Below are 27,497 nucleotides of genomic sequence, written 5' to 3'. Positions count from 1 at the left end.
CTACTAACCATTCTTACTGTTGTCACTGTCACAATTTCAACAAATTCTCATCCGTGTTAGCCAGCTCAACAAAAGTTAAATTGGTGCCATATTTAAATATTAAGACATCATGGGTACTTTGTTTTGCCAAACAAAATAAAAGTCCCTATGATGCCCAAAAATAAAGTAGGCAGCTCACTGAGTTGAGAGACAGCAGTGTACAAATATGTCGGTACTTCGTGTGGCAGAGCTCAACAAGATAGAATCTGATGATATAGTGGAGACGGTTTTAATGGAATGTAAAACAAACTTCTGAAAAAAAAAAAAATCTGTAAAATACTTTAGACTTTTTATAGCAATAGACATACCATCAATAAATAACTACTGAAAATAATATTTTATCAGTTTTATCTATTCTGCATCACGTTTCAATCCAAGTAAAAAAAAATTAGGCTTCTCTCTAGCTGAATATAAAAACCCCTCCATCACATATTTCTTTTGTTTTTCGTCAACTATATAGCCTTCTAGGTATAAATGTGCTGTTAAAAATAAAAGGTGTTATTTAACAATTTCAGAGATCATTTTCATCTTTAATCTTTCTTTCTCTCCAAGAAACGTGCATCAGACAGGGCGTCTCAACCAAGAATGAGAGAAAACTGCAACTTTAAATGCAATAATAAATTCCTCCGCCATTTTACATGATTTAGAGATGTCCCATGTTCTGGGTGTTCATCTTTCTCCACTTGTGTTCGTCTCTCCCACTTTCAGTCTCATGTGCACCCAGGTGCAGCATCGCAAACACAGATATTTACATACCACCATATAGACTGAATAGAAAAATCTCTACCGGTTGACAGTGACACTTTATACCGTTGCCACAATAGACGATATGTATATCACCATACCGCCCAGACCTAGAAACTACATTGATTATCTTTACTTTTATTATTTACACCACTGGAAAATATAACATGAGCTAGTGTTTTTTGGTTTTGTATTTTTTTTTTTTTTTAAATGGTGAAAAAAGAAAAAGCAACCAGTTACAGAACCGAAGATACACACTTTCCTAATGCAATCCTATACATGTATCTAAACCTTGATTAAAAAAATAAATAAGTCAATTGACACGTTATGCATCCAAAACCCATATTCACTAGCGAAGACAGCAAAGCAGTCTGGCATACAGCAGCATGAACACAGAGGTTTGGCAGATCAGCAAACAGACAGACAGACACTTGTCCACACACACATGCCTCTCGCTGGAGAGAAAGGGAAATACTGGCAAACACCAACACCACACAAACTCTACCTAGGAAGCACTGCTAGCCAAACAGCACACATCTTTCCCAAGGCTTCAGGCACATAAAAGAGAGAGTGGGTGAGCCTTAGGGCATTGGAAAGACTCTGGAAAAGCTTAACAGAGCAGCAGGGTTTTTACTACACTGTTATCTCAGGCTCTGCAGAGAGACAGCCTTTGATGTGCAAAAGAAACCAACTACAGGCAAGAGGAAAGGGCTGGTGTGTTAAGTAAATGTAGGCAGACACTGATGTGCACATTCACATATGGTCTAAACAGAGACACAAAGATGCCAGTTAGTACATGTCCCAAGGCCAACTCAACAGCTAGGAAAACATAATTTTGGTACATGGTTTTATAAAACACAAAAACAACAAAGTATAAAAAAAAAATAGAACATTAGAATGTTGTTTTGCATCTGGCTCCTAGGAAAAAAGGAAACTGGGTACATATGCATTTCAATAATTAAACAAATTTCATTTTAAAGTTTACAAGGAAGGATAATTTTGTTTCATCAACATTCAAAGTGTGGCAGATTAAAGGCCATTAAATGAGTCAACACATCTGATCCCTTACAAAATGGATACAAGAACTACATCTTCTGCAAACATTTATATTTTTGTTAAATGTTGTTGTTAATGTAAAATCATAGTAGGCTAAATTATCATGGCACCTTCTGAATCAAAAATTTTGCTAACTTGATAACAGTAGTGGATAACAGGGTTTACTGAAGTAACTATGGTATTTATGCATAAACTACGTTTACCATGTTCAGTTTTTTTGTCAAAGTATACGGCATGGACAGCAGATGACTACTATGAAACAGGGACAATTTTTGGAAGAAAACCCCCAGTTAAAATTGAATTTACACTGTTTCACCAAGACAAATTTAAAGCCAAGTTGCAATAACTTTGGCAATACAAGAGTTGTGCATAATGACAATAAAGCACATTAAATGGAATTGAAATTGAAAGACAACCAGGGAAACAAGTGGAAAAAGAGTGTGACCGTGCTGTCCTGTAGGGCTTTGGTAACAGTGACAGAACTTGTTCTGTCTCAATAGGATTATCCTTACTAATAGCCCTTAAGTCATTCTTACTGAGCTGCCAGATGCTCATCACTCTGCATACAGCCACACGGCGCTCTCAAACAACATCTCAGACATATGGACAGCACATTAAAGGGCCATATCCTGCACATTTGTAGCATTTAATTTTTCTTGAAATTCAGTACATAAAAACAGTTGATTCAAAGAGTACAAATTGCAAATTGCTTGTGCTTTTCCTTGTTTGTGAGATGCTTTGGATAAATAATAAATGTAATAGTCCACTAATAAATGTCAAAGTTTCTTGCACCAAAAGCACTAACTTAGTTCAACACACTCATCTCAATGGGAACCCATGCGATCAGGACTTAAAGTAATTTAAGACTTTAATATTTGGCCTTTATTTTCACCATATTGATTTAAAACCTTTTAATACTTTATGACCCGCATTTACCCTGAAGTGTTTTTTGCGGGTTTCACGCTCTATGGCACCCATTCACCCATGCAAAGACAAATATGACCACGGCTTTAGTATGAAATTGGATGCATTTTATACATTGCCTTTACAATTTCTATATGTAAATGTACAATAATACACAAAATGCCAAATATCCTCTGCAAACTGCAAAGTTTATCAGCAGGGGCCAAGTTGATGAAAGTGAGCAGTGATATGCAAGTTCTCATTTACACTTCACATTGACATGCGTTTCATATCCAGATAGTATCTGAATATTCTTCAGCTGGATCGCATTTACACCTTGCAGTCAAATGAATCTCCCACTGTGATCGGATAGAGCAGTGGATCTCATACCTGTCCTAGAGGACCCTCAAAACTACACATTTTGGATGTCTCCTCAAACACACCTGATTCAACTCATCAGCTGGTTAGTGGAGACTCAAAGACTTAAATTGGGTGTCAGGAAAGGGAAACATGCAAAATGTGCAGTGCTGGGGGGGCCTCCAGGACCAGTTTCAGAATCACTGGGATAGAGGTCCGATCAAAGTTATCTGTGCCAAATAGAAAACGCTACTACACATTACATCAGAGGCTGTGGTAACAAAAAAATATCAGTTTTTTAAAAAAAAATTTAAAAACCATTGATGGATAACACAAAGGCTTTCAATCACTTTGACAGTCAGGGTTTTTCCCTTCACTGAAAATTATTTGGCAGCCAGCAATGCTAAATTCGGGTTGCCAAAGCTAATTGAGGGTTTTCACACCTAGTTCGTTTGAGCACTCCAAAGTCTCAGAGCAATATAACGTATATATGTGAACAACCCAAATGATCTCAGACCCCCCTAAAAGGTCCCACAAACTAACCGAACTCAGGCCACCTTGGGAGGTAGTCCACATATGGTTTGTTTGCGGGTCATTTTGTGGTTCGATTAATTGTTGCTATGTGAAGGCAAAGTACCTTGAGGCTTGCCATTCAGCTGCATTACATCGCCTTATCGAGATGCTTTTATCTAACCGCGATTATTTTGAACTTTAAATTGCAGACATTTTACTGTCTGAGCACTCCAAATGAAACCGGACACAGTCAGGGCAGCTTCTGAAGGGAGCGTGAAGATGAACTGTTTGAAGTGCTGTGATGCACGTGCTGTTTGCTGAAGATCATGCCAAACTCCCACGAAAATACAAGCTATTTTGATAGTGAAATCAAAGCTCTCAATTTCACTTTAATTTAATGTTTGCAAATGATTTGAGTTTAATAATAAGTGATTTGGGTTAAATGACACAGAAGGAGATGCCTGCTTTATTTCTGTTGAGAAACATACACGGATCAGCCACAACATTAAAACCACCTTCCTAATATTGTGTAGGTCCCCCTCGTGCCGCAATAACAGAGCGGTTATCTGAGTTACCGTAGACTTTGTCAGTTCAAACCAGTCTGGTCATTCTTTGTTGACCTCTCTCATAAACAAGGCTTTTCCATCCACAGAACTGCCACTCACTGGATGAATTTTGTTTTTGGCTCCATTAGGAGTAAATTCTAGAGACTGTTGTGCGTGAAACTGTGTCTGAATGAAACTGTGTCCTCTTAAGTCCACTTACATTGTGAACACCAAAAGCACTAAAAAAGGTCATTTGCAGCTGGTTCCCTTTTTGGTTAACTTTAACTGAACTGCGTTTGGTTCATTTTAAAATGGACTATAAGTAAAACTGGGGCTGAACAATTTGGACAAAAAGTCATAGCGATTATTTTGAAAAATATTGCGATTTCGATTTGATCTGCGATTATGATGGTAATGTTTTCCACATGTTCAACTGCAAAAAGGCTACAGGGATTTCACACTTGAGCCCTCTTAAAAAGAACCAAACTGAGACCTTTTTTCAGTTCAACCACAAACAAATAAATATATAAACTGTGAAACAAAGTCTTCATATCCAAATGTTACTATCCTCCGTGTACCTGTTTTTGTCCCTTTTGTGATAGGGTCTCAGCCCACTAATAATCATCATCATTCATTTTTGAAACTGTCAACTTGAATATTAGGGATGCTCCAATCAAGATTTTAACATCCGATACAGAGCTCCAATTTTCTTTTCATCTCATCAATCGATGCGGACCATTGAACTTTTATCAGCAGCTCTGTCAAAACTGGTTATATGTAAACTTTCTGCTCAATGTCACTGTTAACTACATTTCCCAGTTGTAAATCCATAGTTGATGCCTAGTTTTTGCTGTCAAAAATAATGTTGATTGATTGAATAATTCTGTAAACGCAAAATATAAATGTTACTCTTTCTAGGCCTTAAAACATAGTAGGCTTATACAAACTATTCTTTACTGTATATATAAGATAGTCCTAAAGAATGAGGCTTAATGTCAAACTGAAGTTGGACTAATAACCCATTGGTGTAATTAAATTTAAAGTGAAAATATTAGTTAGTTTATCACCATAATTATTTTTATTCATTATTTTATTATATTAAATTTAGCAATGCATTATATTATAGTAACTAAATATTTGATATAGATTTCTTATATGTACGTTCCTTCCTTTTCATTTAGTTGGATGTTGGTAATATTAGTTCCGCTTTCACTTGTTTCCGCGGGGACTGTACTAAGGGCGACACGCTCTCTCGTGAAGTAAACAAATGACAGGAAATGAAGAGAAGTTTCTGGACTCTACAGGTGTTACTGTTAATGCGGTTTTCTCAGCAATCATTTAATAAAGATGTTTGAATTATACCCCATCTTGTATTCTGCATTATTATGATACCTGTGCCTTGCGGAGATGGAGATGCTGCTACCGCATATAATAATAAAAAAATGCTTCACACGCAAGTTTAGTGTAAATAAAGCGTTTAGCGCACGTAGGCAAACATAACCGAACTCAAGAGCACTTCTGTTTCTCCAAGCATGAGAGGGAGTTGTGGTGTGCTGAACCACTCTGAAAACACTGTAACAATGCTCTTAATATAGAGTAACTTAATATAGACTGGACAGAGCAGCGCAAATAAACTTTGAAGGGAGCAAACAATTTATTTATTTAAATCGCAGCCCGTTGCAATTTAAAAATCACACAAGTTCATATCGTGGTTTCCATTTTATTTCGATTAATTGTGCAACCCCAACTCAAACCATCATTAATGATGTTCATCTCATGTCTGACACTTTGTAAGTGATAAATATGTTTCTCATCTGAAACGTGGTTTCACGCAAGCATTGCAAGAGTCACATGGTAATTAAAATAGTAGAGACATGAGCGACTGAGGAAAGAGGTGAGATATTCCAAGTGTATTACAATGGAATAATTAATCAGATATTGTTCATTATTTGGGTGATAAGATTTCAAGACGGCAGCGTCTGTTGTGTTCTTCACATCGCTATGAATAAGCAAAAAAAGTGCAACAACCTGCAACAAAGCACAACTACTTTTTACACAGTTGTTTGTGGATAACAAAAACACATTTGCATTTACTAATCCTTTGAATGTGGTAAGAATCTGTCCCCAACCACCTTCGAATGTGGTTTCAGTGATCCAATCATGATCACAATGCTTCTTGGGTGCATTTACACCTGGCATTTAACGTGGAAAAGTGCTGTCTGATGACGATCCAATCACGAAAACGGATGTTAATGCAAGGTGTTAATAAGGCCTCTATTTGTTCATGGTTGTGACATCAAAACCATGAAGATTGCAGAAACTTAAAAAATGCCTTGTTCATTAGAGCTTTGCATTTTAAACTTGAGCAATAGAACATAGTAGGCTACATCATACTCTTGATCTGGTTTTCTATAATATGGACCCTTACCATGTACCAATATCGCGCTATGTTCTCAGAAGTCCTTGGAAGGCCCGTATGCGCAAACCTAGTTGTCATGACAACTGAATAAACACAACCTCGCCTGGTCAATATTTACTCGTCAAGTGCAAGTCAGACAGAAACGAAAAGGAAAGACGTTATATTTATTTTTATAAAAATTTTACGAAAGTACATTTAAATTTTGTGTCGATCTACCAGCATTGCCTTTGCGATTGACTGGTAGATCGCGATCTACGTATTGGGCACCCCTGCTTTAAGGTACGTACACACTGCCAGCGACATCGCGCGCGACAGCAACTCAATACTATTCATTTTCAATGCGAGCACAGCGACTTCCGGCGATACGAGCTGTCGCGACCGTTGGCGCTAGATGTGGGCGTGTCCAGCGACGCGACAAAGTTGAGAAAAGTTCAACTTTGGAGCGACTAACAGAAGCGACAGCCAATAGGAGAGACGACGGGAGAGCTCACGTGATCCTTCTCTCTTTCTCTCAGCTCCTGCAGTAACGGAAAGATGAATGAAAGGCTAATTCTTGCTGTTAGAAATGTTCCAGTGCTCTATGATATGTCTCTTCCCACGTACAAGGACATTTTAAAGAAAAATACTGCGTGGAAAGGTGTATCTGAGATCGCGGGGATTTTATGGACACATACAGACCGACATTTGCATTTTCGCCGCAGATAAACAGCCGCTCTGGCAAACAGCACGCCTTGTTTCTCATTCATCTTTGATATAAAGCATTTTATGTACTGATTCCATTTATATTTAGTCTTTTCCCTACAAAATGTTTGTTTTTAGTGGCAAGAAAAGAGATTCGCTGTCAACAGCAATGGAATGACATCCGTGAATGTCATTTATAAACGTTACTAGGCAACCAGTAGTGGGAACACCCACTAGCGACTTCACCGCCAGCCACTGGCGACCTGCAGCGATAAAGTCGCTGGCAGTGTGTACGTAGCTTTAGAGGGCTGGTGCAAAAACAGGCTGAGACGTTTAACAACGGTTGATGGGCCAGTCCTTTCTGTAGACACATGAAGCTAGATCCCCAACTACAGTACCTGAATTCTGATGCTCAGTAAATAATTCAGTGTCAACAGGATGGAAAGATGTGAATGTGGGCTAAGGAAAACATAGATGTTCTGTTCTGAGACAAATGAGGGAAGTAGATGGTATGAGAAACACCTCTAGGGGTGCATATTTTTAGAAAATAAGGAAATCTGGAATCAAAAAGGTTTTCCAAAACAGTTTTTAGTGCTGAACATCGATTAAAATATTTAAATTGCGATTAATTGAATTATTTTTCATAGTTTATCGTGATTAATCACAGATTTTATTTAAAGTGCTTAAATTTGACTATACTGTATATACTTCTTTTCCTGTCAAAATGGATTGAGTTCCTACTTAGAAAACTCCATCACTTGCTCATTGACAAAGAATCACTGTTGAGTGTGTTTGTGGTGTGTGCGTCAGTTTAATGAACCCAGACACATTGCAAAGGACCCTCCCTATTACAGACTGTTCAGAACTCACACGTAGTTGGATAAAATGTCAGAATCCAAGGTGAAAATTGGTAAATGTGTTAATTTCGGCAGCTCTAGTTTCACATAATGTCTGAGAACTGTGCTAAAGGCTAGAGCCTCCTTTAAGAATTCAACATTATGCAAGCTTTGGCACTTGGCGAATCTATAACCCAAAATAACAACAATAGGTTTTTGCTCCAAGGAGCGAGTTTGGAGAAAACGTTTCCTGCAAACCTCTCAGTATGACCAAAAAAATAAAAATACAGATGGACCCAAAAGAGTTAACTAGAAGGGTGTGTTGCAAATGGTTTGCTTGACTGAGTCAGAATCATCCTGCGGTGCAAGTGAAGGATACTGGAATCCTACTGACCACAATCTTAAAGCTCCATTCACAAAGCCAGATGTTACCATGGAAACAGCCCTTCACAGGGCCCCCCTTCTTGTAGAGGGACTGTACTGCGCCACAGAAGTCAGTGTGTGAGTGTGTGTGTGTGTGTGTGTGTGTGTGTGTGTGTGTGTGTGTCTGCAGGAGATCAGGGAAAAAAAATCCCTTGCTTTTGCAAACCAATAGACACCAGTGTTGGAATACAGAGCTATGACACCTTACTTTAAGACAAAGCAGATGGGGTTTCCTCTATGCCTGAAGTCCTGGTTATACCTTTTTTGTCCAAAATGAAAAGTGTGAGGTATGACGGAAGTGTGAAAACGACAAATCTAAAGTTTGCTGATCAAAGTTTATGTGAAATATAGTAAAAGCAGTTGGTCTCATGGCATACCGGGCCAAGTGAAGCAATAGGTTTTCCCTGCTTATGTTTCTGGGAGTTAATGGGGGGCTGTTGGGTCCCAGGGTGAGTCCACAAAGACACAGAGGACACAAAGAGCTCAAAACAATGCAGAGAGCTACCCTTTCACAACATCTCACAGAGATTTTCAGTATTACTGGAACACTTTTCACAGGCTGACATTACCCAGAATCTATTTTAAAAGGTTAGTTCACACAAAAATGAAAATTCTTACATCATTTATCCCCCTCATTCCATCCCAGAAGTGTATGACTTTCTTCTGCACAACACAAACAAATATTTTTAGAAGAATATCTCAGCTCTGTAGATCCAAATTATGCAAGTGAATGGTGATCAAATATTTGATACTCCAAAAAGCAGTTAACGCCAGCATGAACAATCCATCAGACCAGGGTGGAGCAATTAATCAAATTTTATTTTCAAATTACGATTTTGGCTTCCAACAATAATGAAAACAAGATAATCGAGATTAAATGATTATTGTGTTGCGTTCCATTTCAACAACATGGCATTCTATCTTTAAAGCATCCTTTATTAAATTCAAATATGGAAGCGGGTTATGAATTTTTTTTTTTTATAAATTTAAATAAAAAAATCTGAAAATGGCTTTTCTCTGTGCGGTCAGCTCAGCGTCTATGAGTTGCGTGAAGTGACCGGGAAGAGATTGAATCTCCACTTGGCTGTTGCACACACTGTTCGTGGGGTCATATAAATCGCACAGGCTGACATCGCGATATGATTAATCGTGCAGCACTTATACATACATATACACATACACAAACAGATTTTGGATAGACAAGATTGACAAATGCTCATCAATAATACTCTAATGGCTAAAGTTTTTTACAGTGTTCAGTGACTAAAATATCAATGAATAAATGTTACTAAAATATGACTAAAATGTCAACAGTTTTCATTGACAAACTACTTTAAAAATGCTCAGACTTTGTCAAACAAAACGACTAAAAACAATAAATAGAAATAGGATAAGGTTGACTAAATATGATAAAAAGGACATTAGACACAGGATTAAGACTAAGATTAAATAAAATAAAAAACAGCTGACAAAATTAACACTAGTATTCATTTGCCAGGTCATTAGGAGTGTATTATCGCAAATAACCGACTTCACGCGTTTTTAACCGGTATGGTACCACTTCCGCCTCATTTTAAGCCAAGAAAAACCCTGGTTATATGGCGATGTTTTGGCTTTAAAATAACTGACACTGAGCAGAGAGGTACTGTGCAAAATTAAAGTTGCTACATCACGTGGCAACATGACTAATTTATATTCTACAGCACAGAGAAAAAAGTGGGACTTCAGAAAATTATCCACACACTGGACAACAGATACCAGCGATAAGTAGAACTTTTTAGAAAGAGGATTTGGAAATACCAGTTGGTCATTAAAAAAAAAAACAAAAAAAAAAAAACAACCATTTTAGTTATTTGATTCCGGTGATACTGGTATCCAGTTTCCTTAACAAAAGAGATTATAGAAAGTATATGTTACATCCTGCTAAAATGTACCAGTTGGACTTCCGGTTAAAGGGCTAATGGAGTAGACGTGTTGTCTCTTGCTCCCGTACCTTTCAGTTTAACCCAACATTCTAAGCCCATTTGATCGTTTATTTCATTTTAAAACGAACAAATCTATCACGCACGCTATAATTTTGTCTAAACATGACTTCTAAATCGGCTAAGCAGAGCAAAAAAGAAACGAAAACTGACTCTGCAGATGACGCTGCTAGCGAGCTTAACATGGCGGCGATGGCCAGGCTTCTGGAACAACATCGCTAGGCTTTATCGGGCGAATTCAAAACAGCCATCTCGACACACGAGGAGAAGATTGATCGCATTCAGACCACGCTGTCGGATCACAAACATAAAATTGCCTTGCTCGAATCGAGTGCCAACGATCTAGACGAACGGGTGCGGGCGTTGGAAACGACCTGTGCCACAATGGCTGAGTTTAACGCAAAGTTACAAGATAAAGTTGTGGACCTTGAGTCACGCAGCCGCCAAAACAATATTCGGATCGTGGGCTTACCGGAATCGCTCGAAGGGCCGCGTCCTTCAGTTTTTTTCACACAAGTACTCACCGACATTCTGGGACAAGACATTTTACCTTCTCCACCGGAGACTGACCGGGCACACAGAGTTCTCGTTAGTAAACCATCGACCGGGAAGAAACCAAGGCCAGTCATCATCCGGCTCTACCGCTACCGTCAAAAATAGTTGATCGTCCATGAGGCTCGAGCCAAAAGAGGCAAACTGGTTTACCAAGGCAACCCAGTCGCCATCTACGAGGATTACGCACCTGAAGTGGTCACTGAACGCGCTAAATACCGGTCCGTAATGGCAGAACTATATAACCTTGGATATAAACCAACTTTGTTTTTCCCTGCACGGCTCTCTATCTGCACCAAAGACGGAGGTAAGAAGATGTTATCTTCGGTGACGGAGGCCGAGAACTTTGTTGCAGCTGCTCGCTCCTCGGATCATGAGCTATAACTTGTCCGACAATCAACGTTTTGGCTTAAGACATGCATATTGCATTGATTACTCCGATGACTTGCCGTATTTATGCATGCAAGCCTGAATATACAGATGCATTGTTATTATTTTTTCACAGTTTTGATAGTTTTGTTGTTCTGTTTTCAGGTTAAACTATATCATTTTACATTCGTCTCTTTTACTCTCTGGAATTAGTTGAGGGCCAACTTTTATATGTCCACGTGTATGCTGAGACTAGCCTATTTATCTTCAGGTTTTTTTTTTTTTTCCCTCATACTATCCTATTGCAAAATAACTTGGTTGCTTCGTAGCTGGCAATTGCACCTTAAAAACTATTATTATTATTTTCTTATATAGAATTATTTTATTCAATTTATTTTTATTTATTTATTTTGATGTGTTGGGGCTCTTCCCTTTTGTATTTTTATGCTATAAAAAGTTAAGTTTTATAGAGCTTACTATTGGAACGGCGGAATGAGATCCAGAAGGATAGAAGTGGTAGCGGAAGTCGAGACTAAGTGCTCAGGCAAGTCAAATGTTGAAGGTGGGTGGGGGGTGGTTAGTTGTGGGACGGGGGTGTTGGGGAATTTGGTCTCCCTTTTCATTTTTTTTTTCTTTTCTTTTTTTCTTTTTCATTTTCTCTCCTATGTTTGGATCCAGGATGCTTTCTACCAGTTCAGTGCTGTCCTGTTTCGTTAACCTCTCAGAATGGTTAATACCAACATGTTAGGGGATGGGAACCTGCGCCTAGTTTCCTGGAACACCAAGGGGATGAACAGTGCAATCAAAGCTAGTAAAATTTTAGCGCATTTACGGGATCTTAAGGCAGATATTATGTTTCTACAAGAAACGCACCCGCGAACGGCAGATATACTCCGTATCAAGAGATCATGGATGGGTCACCTGTTTCACTCTAAATTCTCTCGGAGAGCTCGCGGGGCTGCTATCATTATTCATAAAAGAGTTATGTTTGAACACACTGAGACTATTATAGATCCAAATGGCCGTTTTGTTATGGTCTCGGGCAAGCTCTGTATCATAACAGTAATTTTAGCTTCCATATACGCCCCCAACTGGGACAATGATGAGTTTTTCGTTAAGTTTTTTTCAAGCTTACCCAAAGTAGATGAACATCATATAATTATCGGAGGGGATTTTAACTTGGTTCAAGATGTATCCATGCACAGGTCTTCCTCTAAACAGTCTACTCTAACAAAATCAGCCAATGTGGTGCTAAACAACGCTTCACAACTGGGACTCTCGGATCCTTGGAGATTTAAAAACCCTCAAGGCAAGGCTTATTCATTCTTTTCTCATGTTCATCATACATTTTCTAGAATTGATTTCTTTTTGGTAGACAATCAATTGTTACACTCTATTACAACGTGCACTTATCACACATTAGTGGTCTCTGATCATGCCCCAGTATCTATTGACATAACTTTGCCACCTAACAGACCGTCGCCCCCACCTTGGAGATTCAACTCTTCTAGACTATCAGATAGCGCATTCAAAGATTTCCTTTCCTCGCAGATACATTTTTACTTCAAACTCAATCAGACTCCAGGCATTAGCAGTCACACCTTGTGGGAGGCTTTCAAAGCATTCATTCGCGGCCAGGTAATTTCATATTCCTCACATGTGGGGAAAGCCAAAAAACTTAGACTAGCTACAATAGCCGACGAACTAAGTTAGATGTCTCCTATGCCTCTTCACCTTCGCCTGCCCTCTATGCTAAAAGAGTTCAATTACATTCAGAATTCAACCTTCAGTTGACAGACCTAACAGAGAGACAGCTTAGGCAATGTAGACAGCTTTTTTTTTTGAGCATGGAGACAAGGCTGGTAAACTCTTGGCCTACCAGGCTCGATCGGCTAGCACTTCAAGGTGGATTTCTGGTATCAGATCCCCAACAGGTGAATTGGTAATGGAACCGGCTGAAATTAACCTGGTTTTCTCAGACTATTATGCTAGACTGTACACTTCAGAAAGCCCTCCCAATAACAGTACAATCTTAGATCTTCTCAACTCGAGAAGATCTTGAATACCCCACAATTGATGAAAACTCTGCTAAGAATCTAGGTGACCCAATCACAGAATCAGAGATACAGGTAGCAATTAATTCTATGAAACCGGGAAAATCTCCTGGCCCTGATGGCTTTACTGTTGAGTTTTATAAAGCTTTTGCTCCCCTTTTAGTTCCTACTTTAGCAAAGCTTTTCAATGACTCCTTTAAAGTGGGCTGCCTCCCTCCTACTTTATCCGAGGCCTCTATTTCTTTGCTCCTTAAAAAGGATAAAGATCCCACCTCTTGTGGTAGTTATAGACCAATATCACTTCTGAATGTAGATTTTAAAATTCTGGCTAAAGTTTTATGTTTTCGCCTTGAACGGGTATTACCATGTTTAATTTTTCATGACCAGACAGGCTTCACACCAGGAAGACACTCTTTCTTTAACACTAGAAGGCTTCTCAACATTCTCTTTTCCCACCCATCAGATTTACCTGAAATTATTGTGTCTCTGGATGCTGAGAAGGCCTTCAATAGGGTGGAATTGGGTTACCTGTTTTTTATTTTTGAAAAGTTTGGGTTCGATTCTAATTTTATCTCCTGGATCCGACTTCTTTACTCCTCTCCTATGGCATCAGTACATACTAATGGCATACGATCACCCTATTTCTCGCTTCAGCGTGGGACACGACAGGGATGCCCCCTTTCTCCCTTGATTTTTAATCTAGCCATAGAACCTTTAGCAATCTGGCTCCGCAGCCACAACTGCTTTGAGGGAATTTCTCGCCAGGGTTTAGTTCACAAGCTCTCTCTTTATGCTGACGACCTTTTATTGTATGTCTCAAACCCTGCTTCCTCTCTTCCCCCAGTTTTAGATATCCTAGACAAATTTAGTCAATTATCTGGCTACAAGATAAATTTACAAAAAAGTTTTTTTTTGTTAACTCTGAAGCTAAAAAACTTCCACTATCACTCGTACCCTTCAAGATTGCGCCTGACGGTTTCAAATACTTGGGGGTCGTCTTTTCAAATACATATAATAATCTATTTGCAAAAAATGTTCAACCGCTTGTGGACAAGTCTAAACTAGATATGTCTAGGTGGGCCTCTCTCCCTTTATCCCTTGTAGGTCGCATAAACTTGGTCAAAATGGTTATTCTGCCCAAATTTATGTACCTCTTTCAACACTTACCAATTTGAATTGGTAAATCTTTCTTTACTGGTTTCGACAGTCTTTTGCATTCATTTCTATGGGGGAATAAACCCGCTCGCCTTAAGAAATCAATTCTACAACTTCCTAAAGCTAAAGGAGGCCTTGCACTTCCCAGCTTTCAACAGTATTATTGGGCCTGTAACATCAACAAGCTTCTTTTTTGGAACAAAGATATCCACTCCGAGAGTCCTCCCTGGGTGCATACGGAAACGTCATCAATGAAAAGCTCTCTCTATTCGGTCATCTGTTCTCAGCTTCCCTTAGTTGTAAACAGAGTTTCAGATAATCCAGTAGTCACTAGCTCCCTTAAAATTTGGGTCCAATTTAGGAAACATTACGGTTTACATAGAGGCTCCACTTATATGCCCATCCTCAATAATTATTCTTTTCCCCCCATCTAGTTCAGACCCTGCATTTCGCCTCTGGTCATCTAATGGCCTTCTCAAGATTGGTGACCTCTATGGAGGAGGGTGTATTTGTCTCTTTCTCCTTTTTATCTAAAAAGTATAACCTACCCAGTCATCACCTATTTCGGTTCTTTCAAATCAGACACTTCATACAGAAGCAGTTCCCCTACTTCAACCGCTGCCATTGTGGCACCTGGTGCCACAATGGCAGGACACAGATGTCCTTGAATCTGTGAGCAAAGCACTGAGCCCACTGTAGGAGTTCACAGATGCCCTGTCTGGCGAGGTCTATGTCAGTGTGTCATATCTGAAACCAGTTCTTAATCTATTCAACACAAAGATACTGGCTGTGGAGGATGAGGATTCCGACCTGACCAAGACAATAAAATTCAAGATTCTTGACTACGTCAATAAAAACCATGATGAAAAAACCCAAGAACTGCTGGATATGGCATTATTCCTAGATCGAAGACTCAAGACAAGCTACATTACTATTGATAAACTTCCAAACATCAAGGCCTGATTGATTTCTGATATTTAAGATTTCTCACACAAGGAGAGTTGTTGATTGTCCCACTCAATTTACCCAAACATGCCTTAATACTAGATAAACATTGCATATAACAGATTAAAAAAAGACATATTACATTCTCATAGGATGCAATGAATTCTGAGAGCACTACAGGCAGGGAGAATGTAGACACAGATCTACCTTCCACAGCTAAAAAGAGCAAAGAAATCTTTGGGAAGCTTCAAGACTGTCTCAAATATGCCAGCATCACTGAAACTTGAAGCAATTGCCTCTGAGGTGAACAGCTACCAGCTTACTCCCTCCAATGACAGAAAGGAAGATCCTCTGCTATGGTGGAAACTACAGATAAACTGCCCAAGATTGAGCAGCCTTGCACAAAAGTATGTGTATTCCTGCTACAAGCTCACCATCAGAGAGGGAGTTTAGCACAGGAGGAAATGTGGTGACATGTCAGCGTTCATGCTTGAAGCCAGAAATTATACACATACTGGTTTTCTTAGCAAAAAAAAAAAAAAAACTTTAAACCAGTAAAGCAGCTAGTTTCTCTCATTGTTCTAGTTTCTGTTTTTTGATAGATTGTTCAGTCTGGGTTGTTATTTTGTTTTGGTGGTTTGATTACCCATATTCTTTTTTATTTTGCCTTGAGACATGATGCGACACCAAAATGCATTTATGAATGTAAAATATGAGTAAGGAAATATTTAACCAAAATCACGATTAAAATTAAAATATATGTAAAAAAAATGTTAAAAAAAAATGCTAGTATTTTTTTTTTTTTTTTGACCACAGCCCTACACTGCATGGAGCGGAACACTTCAGACGCAGATTTAAATCATCAACAACGGAAATGTATACAGTACACTACACGTTGTCTTATCATTATAAAGTAATTAATTTGTAGAATAGATGCTGCATTAGTAGAGAACAGCAGTATGTTTGCCGACAAGGCTGAGAGGACACCAACATTTACCTCAAGTGGTTAGAACAATACGACACAAATCCTACCCAAACATTACCATATATTTGCATTAGTTAATATACAGCTGGTCACGTTTATGCATTTGTTACCGTTAGCCAGCTAAGTTGCATATTTAAAGGTAGTGATGTGAGAAAGCAAATTAATATCTTTATGAAGCGGAGCGAAACATCTGATTTCAATTTATTTCTTTTTTCCTCACTGCAATTTGATGAACACAGATCACATTCCTGCACTAAAAAGGCTAGAAAGCACAACGGTCTTTGGCCATTGCGTCTTGCTCTCTTATAAGTATTTCTTAGAGTTGTTTAAATGCTTTGTCAGGAAATATATTAAACTTGGAAATGTGTCTCAAACTCCTCCCATTCAGTTCCAGTCAGTTTGAACAGCCCCTGGCCTGTGCTAATAATCTGAGCTGCTTCACCACAGATTTCTGCCAAATATCACTGCTATCTGTGAATATTGCTACCCTACATACAACTATACAGAATATAAAAACAATGTGGAATTTCACTGTTATGAAGCTAGAGTCTGGAGTAGTAGGAATCAGTGAAAGTGTCAAACCATGTGAACTGTCTATTGAAGCGTTTTCTCCCATCATTTTACTTTTGACTTAACATTTGAGAATATGGACACTCAAATTTGTATTTAATTTAAGCACATTAGCTGAAAATTAAATGCTCTTTTTAACAGCAAAGATAGGAATGTTCTGTGTAATAATATAAGGGTGCTGAATGGTTTATGTATATATTGCGCCCTCGAGGACTAAAGAAACAATGTCAATTTAAAATCAACTGACTTTAAAATTAAAATATGTATTTCACTTTTAATAAGTACAATACATTTTCATGGTTCAGTCAGTTGATTTTTGTAATTTCAGCACTATTTTATTGTGTTATTTTTTCATTCAGTATACATTTTTAAAAATATCGGTTGATCAATCGGTTAAATTCTGAGACCAATTAAACCCAAAATTTAACCATGACCTGAATCACGCAACAGAGTGGTGTTACTAGTAAACGTCATACAAATTTTGATATCATGATTAGGTCTGTCGATACAATTATTAATCAAGGTATCATGATTCTACAGATGATTTAACTCTTTAAAGAGTTAAAATAATAATAATAATAATAATAATAATAATAATAATAATATATATATATATATATATTTCACCAAAATGTTTTATTCCCTCATTTACACTCCATTATGCAGTTTTAAACTCGTATTACTTTTTTCGACGGATCACAAAACAAGATGTTTGAGGTGGGTTTTTTTTTTTTTTTTTATCCATACAAATGAAAATGCAGTCAAAAACGACATAAAGGCAGCATTACTGTCATCTATACTAAAGTGGTTTAATCCATGTCTTCTGAAGCAATACAATCAGTTTTGGGTAAAAAATAGGCCAAAATGTAACATATTCACTATAGAATTTAGAGACCTATTATACCCCTTTTTGCAAGATGTATTATAAATCACAGGTGTCCCTAGAATGTGTATGAAGTTTCAGCTCCAATTACCCCACGGATCATTTATTATACCATGTTGTAAATGCCTCTTTTTGAGTGGAAACAAAAACACTCTGTTTTAGTGTGTGTCTCTTTAAATGCAAATTAGCTGCTGCTAACATTGTAGGGTGGATGTGTACACACACTGCCGACTCACATTTATATACAAACACCATATAAAAGTGAATTTTGCATAATAGGTCCCCTTTAAAATCAGCAGACTCCTTGGCACAGTTCATGAGAGAAGCTCGTTTAATCTTCCTCGCTGACCTTTTTGGGGCTTGAAAGTTTTGGACTCCATTGACTTGCATTGAATTGACAAAAAACTAAAACATAAAATCCTTCATTTATATATCAAGATGTGTTCAACAGCAGAAAGTTATCAAAGTCACAATTCATAAGGCTGAGTAAGGATTCATTAAATGAGAATTCTCTTGAAGGTGGCTCTGGACCACTTTCAAATTCTCTGTACAGATGCAATGAATCATAAAATCCATACTAAAAGCTGAGTGTGTGTCTTGTTATGTGCATCAGATGGCAATTGCCAAAACCCAGCCCTTATTGTAATCATTAAGTCTGATGAATAATACCCCAAATTTATTTCAGTTCATGAGCTTAAGTTATCTTGACTGGAGTATAAATAATAATAAGCAAAGAGCATCTTTAATATTAAACTTCCTGAATTTAACTGAAATTATAATGAACCAAAGATCTGTCTACATAACTCTAGAGAACATCCCAAAAATATAAGAAATGATCTGTTGATAAAAGACGTACGTTCTAAATATTACATTTGAAGTGTAGTTTTGTGTGTAGGATGGTGCTTTGAGCAGCTGGAAACCATTCCTTACATTCTATGAGAACATTTAGGCAGATTTGCTTGAAAACCACAGAAAAAAAATAAAGGATAGTCTTTCCAGACCACATAGAAAACTATAAGTGAAAAATATGTGGCACAGCCTGCAGGCTAGCAGGACTCTTCAGGGAGTAGAGCTGGTGAAGGGTTATCTCTACAGCAAATGCTGGAATGATAAGGTGGTCCATGTAATGTTCTCAGAGCTGCCTATAATCTCTTAAAACCCTTAATGCAAATCAGATCAAAGGGCTGCATGGCAGAGTTCTGAATTATTGACATCAGTCATGCTCACAATGCCCAGGAGCTCCGCGCGGACAATCTTTATTTATTTATGGGCCAGAGTGCAGTCGTTACCATGACATCGCAAGAAATGGGAACAAATGCAAAGGAGGATGGAAAAGATGTAGGAATATTACATTTTGAAAATTAAACTCTGGAGAAGAGATGTACTCATGAAGTAGGATGAAGGGGTGGTCACAGTACACTTCTCTATTCACCCTCACTGAAATGCATTAAAATGTGGGAGACCAGCAGCATAAGCTCATGTGAAGAAATTTAATACGCTGCATATCAAAGTTCAAGTTTGGTAAACTTTTAACTGCGAAACTGCATGACGAGAGGACACGTAACCAATAGAAGTCCTAAACATCACACACGGACCTCTTGGCTCAATTCAAAGGATACATATTTCAAAGCTGTGTGTATTTATTGTTGCTGGAAATTGAGTACACGGTATATTATACGATTTTTATTATTATTTGTGATGCGTTTACTAAAACCAGAAGCTCTCCCGCATGACATCATATCCTGAACCATTCTGATGTCCAAAAATAAATTGCCTGCTCAAGGCCTAGTGTAACCACCACTTGACACTAAAGTAGGTATGATTCTCAGACTCTGAGACAAGACAGGTGTGGCAGCGAGGGCGTGGTCAAGCGCCCGTCCGGGAGAGAAAAGCGGTAAGGGCGCTTACACCTGAGCTAAATTAAGCCTAACACTTGTGTCTAATTGCAGTAGCGTGAGGAGAGCGGATAAAAAGCAGCAGCCACAGAACATCGAGAGAGAGAGCCCGAGACCAATGCCAAGAATTAACTGTGATGTCATTTGTTGTAAAAGACCAAAATACACATTAAAAGAAAGCTTACCCTTGAAGCTGATGCTGTTTCCTGTCCCTTCCTTAGTGGGAAAATGTTACAACAGGCTTTTCCTGAATTAAGTTTTAGAGGAGACCATTATGGAAAATGACCCTTGTTTCTATGACTGTTCTGATCCCTAGACAGCAATTAACTTTGATTTTTTCGAGTCTGGACCATAAGATAGTTCAGAGGGATAGTTCATCCAAACTATCATAATTCTCTCATATGCCGCCTCAATTGCATGACTTTCCTTCTGTGGATCACAAACGTAGATACAATGCATTCAGGCACCTTTATTTTTTTCACATTTACTTTGTTGAAGTCAGAAGTTTACATACACTTCGGTTGAACTCATTTAAAAAAAATTAAATACTCCACAGATTTCTTATTAGCAAACTATAGTTTTGGCAAGTCGTTTAGGACATCTACTTCATGCTTGACAGGAGTCATTTTTCCAACAATTGTTTAACTAATTGTGACTAATCACAATTCCAGTGGGTCAGAAGTTTAAAGTTAACTGTGCCTTTAAGCAGCTTGGAAAATTCAAGAAAAAGATGTCAAACCTTTAAACAATTAGCTTCTGATAGAAGGAAGGTGTACTGAATTGGAGCTGTACCTGTGGATGTATTTTAAGGCCTACCTTCAAACTCAGTGCCTCTTTGCTTGACATCATGGGAAAATGAATCAGCCAAGAAAACTCCACAAATCAATCCCAGAACAGCAAAAGGACCTTATGAAGATGCTGGAGGAAACAGGTAGATAAGTATCAATATCCACAGTCAAATGAGTCCTATATCGACATAACCTGAAAGGCTGCTCCACAAGGAAGAAGCCACTGCTCCAAAACCACCATAAAAAAGTCAGACTATGGTTTGCAAGTTCAAATGGGGACAAAGATCTTACTTTTTGAAGAAATGTCCTCTGGTCTGATGAAACAAAATTTGAACCGTTTCTCCATAATGACCATCATTGTGTTTGGAGGAAAAAGGGTGAGGCTAGCAAGCTAAAGATCACCATCCCAACCGTGAAGAATAGGGGTGGCAGCATCATGTTGTGGGGTGCTTTGCTGCAGGAGGGACTGCTGCATTTCACAAAATAGATGGCATCATGAGGAAGGAATAAAAATTATGTGGATATATTGAAGCAACATCTTCAGACATCAGCTAGGAAGTTAGAGCTCAGTCGCAAATGGGTCTCCCAAAAGGACAATGACTACGAAAGCATAGCATACCTCCGAGATTGTTGTCTTTAAGCCATTTTTCCACAAAGTCAAGGTGGCCATCACAAAATACTGAACTTAATCTGATAGAACATTTGTGGGGAGAACTGAAAAAGCGGGTGCAAGCAAAGAGGCCTACAAACCTGACTTTAGTTACAACAGTTCTGTCTGGAGGAATGGGCCAAAATTACAGCAACTTATTGTGAGAAGCTTGTGGAAGGCTACCAAAAACATTTGAGCCAAGTCAAACAATTTAAAGGCAATGCTACCAAATACTAACAGCACATGTAAACTTCTGACCCACTGGGAATGTGATGTGAAATAAATCATTCTCTCTACAATTATTCTGAAATTTCACATTCTTAAAATAGTGTTTTCAACGATTAAAATGTCAGGAATCGTAAAAAACTGAGTTTAAATTTATTGTGGCAGGGTGGGGCCGGGTCGTGATTCCACACACCCGCCCCTAATCAGACTAATCAAGCCTCAGAGAGGGATAAAGGCTGACTGGAGACTACAGTGGGACAGAGAGAGAGATTTACGGACAGCTGTCCGACACCATTGTGTGTTTGTCTTTTTGTTTAAGTTGCTTATTAAACCATTATTTATATTGTCAAGCCGGTTTTTGCCTGCTTTCTTTTAATCCCTTTACACTGGTGCCGAAATCCAGGGAGGAGGGGTATGCGCCGTAGGGGAATTCTCACTGCAACCATCAACCCGAAAGGAGCTTGACGGCCGCCAACCGCGAGGGGAGGAGCAGCTCCCAACCAACCGCCTGGAGCAGTTACCGCTGCCAGGGGCGGGGGAGACCCCTACTGTCCACCAAAAATGTGGCGGGGCATTCCGTCCGCCTGGGCCGGAGTACTGCCTCCGATCCCCCCCGGTGAGGCCCGGCTGTCGTCCATTAGAGGGTGGAGGAGTGGCCAAGGACCAAGCTGCGGCATTTCGGAGAACAGGCGAATAAGTCTCTCTCTCTCTCTCTCGACCTCTCTCTCTCGACCTCTCTCTCTCTCGACCTCTCTCTCTCTCGACCTCTCTCTCTCTCAACCTCTCTCTCAACCTCTCTCTCAACCTCTCTCTCTCAACCTCTCTCTCAACCTCTCTCTCGACCTCTCGACCTTTCCCTCTCTTTTTTTACAACTTTTAGTTAATTTTAAAAAGGGTACTGAATAGGTTACTTTCTGATGCATTGTATGACATTTATACATAAACACTGCAAGTCAACTGGGTCCAAATTTTCCAAAAGAGGACATAATGGCAGCATAAAAGTAATCCATAGAAATTGAGTAGTTAAATCCATGTCATCTGAAGCAACACGATTAGTTTTAAGAAACATACCAAAATGTTCACTTATAATCTAAAATCATATGGATTACCTTTATGGTCCCTTTTTGGAGCTTGAAAGAAAAACACACACACCTTTCCAAAATATTTGTGCTGCGCAGAAGTCATACCAATATGAGATGGCATAAGGGTGAATAAATTATGAGAGAATTATCATTTTTGGTTGAACCATACCTTTAACAGTGATGTCATATCTGGGGTTTGAATAAAGGATGGTATCAGTCAAGAGACTATAGTCGCAAGATCAGCATGGTGTGACACCTGTCCTGTACATATAGGAAAGTGGAATGAGCTGAACAAAGTGAAAGTGAAGAACAACACCATCCAACCTTTCACCTTCAGGGCAGTTGTGTAAAAAAAAAAAAAAAACGCTTCAAACAGGAGGTAAATAATAACGCCAAAGTTCAAAGGTGCTTTTAAGTGAGGCTTGTGAAGGCAGAAACAGCAACAGGTGAAGGACTACTCTGCAGGCTTTGAGAGATTATGCATATTATGATAAGTACAAGAGACGAAGACATTCACAGACCCAACTAGGGCTGGGATAAACGATTATTTTTTAAACGATTAATCTAGCGATTATTTTTTAGATGCATCGATTAATCTAACGATTCATTTAATGACTAATAGCAATTTATACATGTTGATTTACATATCTCAATGGAAAAAAAAATGAATTCCTTAACATTGCAATATATGTTTATTGCTCTTAAAATTCCAAAATAAAAGACTATACAAGTGCAAAGTAATGCATTCTTAGTCAGAGGTAGCATTAAATAAAACTTTGAAGCCTTGAAAACACATAGGTCTAGCTTACTAAAAAAAGTGCATCTTGTAATTCTTCTTTCAGATTAAAATAACGATGTCTAGCATTCAATAAAAAAATAAAAAGGTCACCCAAAATACTTGTTTAGAGCAATTGAAAGAATACAGTAACCAATGTAAACTTGAGGACTTTAAGCTAATACAGAAGTGCTTTTCCAACAAAAAATAAATAAAAATTAACAGCGACAGTGGGAGCCAGCAGCCTGTCATGGCGTCCTTCCTGAACCAACAGAATTGAACATTTATGTTGAAAACACATAGTCCTAGCTTACTGAAAAAAGTGCATCTTTTAATTCTTCATTCACATAAAAATAACAACAAAATATAGTAGTAATACACTCTGCCACTCACCTTTTTCTTAAACTCAAAAATAAAATCAAAAATAAAAGTAAAAGTGTACAAGAGCAAAATAATGCATTCTGATGTCTAGCATTCAATAAAAAAATTAAAAGGTCACCCAGCCACCCTTTCTTAGAGCTATTGAAAGAATACAGTAACTATTGTAAACTTGGGGGCTTTTAAGCTAATACAGAAAGTGCTTTTCCAACAAAAATAAATAATGAAAATAAACATTCAGAATTCAACATTTATGTTGAACATACTGAAAAAGCATCTTCATTCACATGCAAATAGCAACTTACACTCTGATACTTTCCTTTCACCTTAAGAATACTGTGTGTGTGCGTGCGGCGCCTCTTCAGGTGCTGGTGCATTGCCGTGGTGCTAGAATGGAAGGCCATCTCCATTTTGCAAAAACGACATATCACGGAATTGTTTCCTTTAATGTAAAAGAATTCCCATACTTTAGAGGAACGAGTGCCTTGCACTTCTGATAGTCTGAGGAGCCACTCGTGTTGCTACTACTCTCCGGCGCCGCCATCTTTGTTTTGGGTCTGACGAATCGACGCGCATATTTTCAACGATGACGTCGACGCGCTGTCCCAGCCCTAGACCCAACACTTAAAAAGCACTCTCAATAGCAAGGGAGCAGAACAAGTTCTTCATCTCCAACTGACATGAACCTAATTTTCACAGTTGAAAAGAGCACAGCAACTCTAGAGAGATGCAAAATCAGAAAATGTCTGAGGTGGCACAAATTTATTAGTCTGCAAAGGCCCAATGGAAATATTGGAAGAAGAAAAAATTGAGAAAATAAAGAAAGAGCTCATTACACAAAAGCAAGAACACTCCATTATTCATCAGAAGTGGGACAGTGGTGGCTGGGTGTTCAGGAGTGTAATTCACAGGAACACAATAATTCAACACTCAAAAAGCAAGGACATCCACCAACAGAGATAAACATTTTTATAGTAAAATAATCTCTCAAAAAGTCACAGAAGGGCTTGAAGAGACTTCAGTGGAGAGATAATTATATTTATTATTATAATTATTTTTATCCAATAGTACTTCAATAATTTCTTAACTTACTTGTGGCTAGTAATGTGCAGAGTGGTCGACTAGATTAATATTTTTAGTGGTGGTTGTTTTGATGGGAAACGCATTTCTCAAATGAACTAAGAGACAACGTCTTGGAAAGCTTTTTTGCATGATGTAAGCTTGCAGTGAATAGCTTAGCACGACAAGAAGTTTTGTCTCTTTTAATGCTTTTAGTCCTTTTATGTGCTGCTGTTACAGCAATCAAAGCACTGAATCAACAACACATTTCAAGACGATCACAGTCAGATTTTAAGTCCTCTGCTGCGAGTTATATTACTTGGGTATGCACAACAAGCAAAGGCTTCAGTCTCACCTTTTTCGGTTATTATGTATATATAAATGTATTATGACTTTCTTTTATTTGGAGGATCAAATTTTGTTTTTAAATTGAATGTAAAAATGTTACTGTATTTTTGAGGTGATGTGTAGATATTAAAGTATTTTACTGATTCTGCTTCAATAAATAATAGCAATAAAAAAGGTTTAAACTGCATGATGTTGTGAACTAGATGTGCCCTGAAGCACTCTGGTAATGTTGACGTGTCATTCAGGGTGCACATAAGCCGTGTTTTGACTGTGTTAGAGCCTTTGTTTTTACTCAATTTGATAGTTTTGTGCAATATGTTATGGTAATTTAGCCTATTTATTTGTTGAATATATGTTCATTCCCATGTTGAAGTGCTGTGCTTAGCCTTGGTATATACCTCTGAAACGTATCTAATCGGGGTCAGGTGACCATAAAGCCTAATTATTCATTATTCTTAATACAGACTAGTCGAATAGTCATTCAAACAACCAACCGAATGAAGTGATTGACATATATTTTTTTGTTAAAATAAAGTTCAAAGTTTGAAATCAAGATGTCTAGCTTTATTGTGTAGGCTTAACCCTAACCCTGCTTAACGAAAATGACTCCACAGTACCACCTAGCGTCCAACCAGTGGTAATATCGGTTTCCTGTTGAGTTTTTTTTTTTTCTGCGATCAACCGACCAATCAAACTTGGTTGACCAAGACTCTTCTCATCCACTAATGTTTGGTCGACTAATAGGGGGCAGCCCAAAAATATTGCACAAGCAAATTAGCACCAGTTATTTGAAATCTTAATAATTCAGGCCCTAATTGTATTACATGTATTAAGAAAGCATTACACCACTACAGACAAAATGTATTAGTTAAACTTTAACACACTAGCGCAGTACAGTGGGTAAAGCACTTAGATTAAATCGCATTCCTCATGGTATGATAAATCGCACTAAGTCATCATGATTTTAATTAATCAATCAGCCCTTACGCAGTATTAACATCAGTATTTCACTCTGTGAATATTTCACAACGCTTCAGCCACAACAGAGAATAAGCATTTGTGTGAAGCGATCTCAAAACGTCTAGAGACACTACTGCCTTCCACACCACTTTATTACAAAACTCAGGACAAGCTTAGACTAAGCCAGAAGTGCCAAACACATGCATATCCCCCTGTAGTATTCATTCCTCCAAGAATCACTATCCTTTGCTGGTGTCTGATTGCTCCAAGACCATGTGAAAAGGCAGCAGCGCTCCATCACCTCCGTAAGTGCAGAGAAGATGACAGTCATGTGACCTATACTTTTTTTATTATTATATTATTATTATTATTCAGCCTAAGTAAAAAGATATGACCACATCAATAATTCATAGGGCATTGTGTGTACAAAAGTCTATGATCAGACTAGATCAATCTGAGCCGAAAGAATAACAATACAGAATTTGCACCTTTTATCCACCGTGAAGAGCAGTCCAATTTCAGCTCATCATACCAGTCAAGTCATGATGCCAATAAACTCTGAAATCCACCTGAACTTGCTATTACCTTCTCAGAATATGTTTTTCTTTACAGCAGTTAATGGAGAGTACCTTGGGGTATTTGAATAGAAGGAAGAGGGAGGAAAGACTCTCAACTAGGTGAGGCTTGTAAGAAATTATCATTCTCTCATCATTTACTCACTTATGTCATCTTAAACCCATTTCGAACAAAATGTGGCCAAAACTTAAGTGCATTTCATAACAGCTTGCCAGAAAGACTTTCAGGAAAACTTTGCACCAGCTGCTAAACACCTTCTTACTGCCATTTGTCCACATCATCAGTGGGTTTGACCTGGAGCTCCACCTACTTTCAGTCCGAAAGCTCATACCAGTTACATTGTTCAGGCAGTTAATACTGTCAGCATGAACACACCGGCAGAATGTAAACATAACAAATATTTACTTTAAATCATCTGTGTTTAAAACAGTTTGTTTTACTGATCTAATTAGAATCTTAGAGGGATCGCTCACCCAAAATACCAGAAGACCCAGATGTAACCATTCATATCAATTATTTTATGCTGCCTGTATATGCTTTTTGGACCAAAGTTCTGGCCACTACTCACTTGATGGACCTACAAAGCTGAGATATTCTTCTAAAAATCTTTTTTAAACTATCCTTTGTATACCAGGTGTAAACTGGGTCTAACTAGTTTAAGAATGCTTCGATATTTTTACAGAAAAAGTGGCAAAATAGGTTTACACTAAACTAGAGATGCGCCGATTGCAATTTTCTTGGCCGATTTCGA

General features: G+C 38.2%; 1 protein-coding gene across 2 annotated transcripts in view; it reads right to left on the bottom strand.

Annotated features, from left to right (window-relative positions):
* Positions 1-27,497, bottom strand: part of LOC127643578 (F-box/WD repeat-containing protein 7) — a 330,093-nt gene that overhangs the window by 295,499 nt on the left and 7,097 nt on the right. Inside the window, exon 2 of one of the 2 annotated variants that reach the window (XM_052126362.1) lies at positions 20,723-20,824. The exons of the other annotated variant lie outside the window; for it this stretch is intronic. The gene's annotated coding sequence lies outside the window, so the exon portion shown is untranslated. The remainder of the gene's footprint in view (positions 1-20,722; positions 20,825-27,497) is intronic. 2 annotated transcript variants of the gene reach the window in all.

This window comes from Xyrauchen texanus, chromosome 5 (genome assembly GCF_025860055.1).
Source record: "Xyrauchen texanus isolate HMW12.3.18 chromosome 5, RBS_HiC_50CHRs, whole genome shotgun sequence".
Classification (NCBI taxonomy): Eukaryota; Metazoa; Chordata; class Actinopteri; order Cypriniformes; family Catostomidae; genus Xyrauchen; species Xyrauchen texanus.
This window is presented reverse-complemented; position numbering and strand designations above follow the sequence as displayed.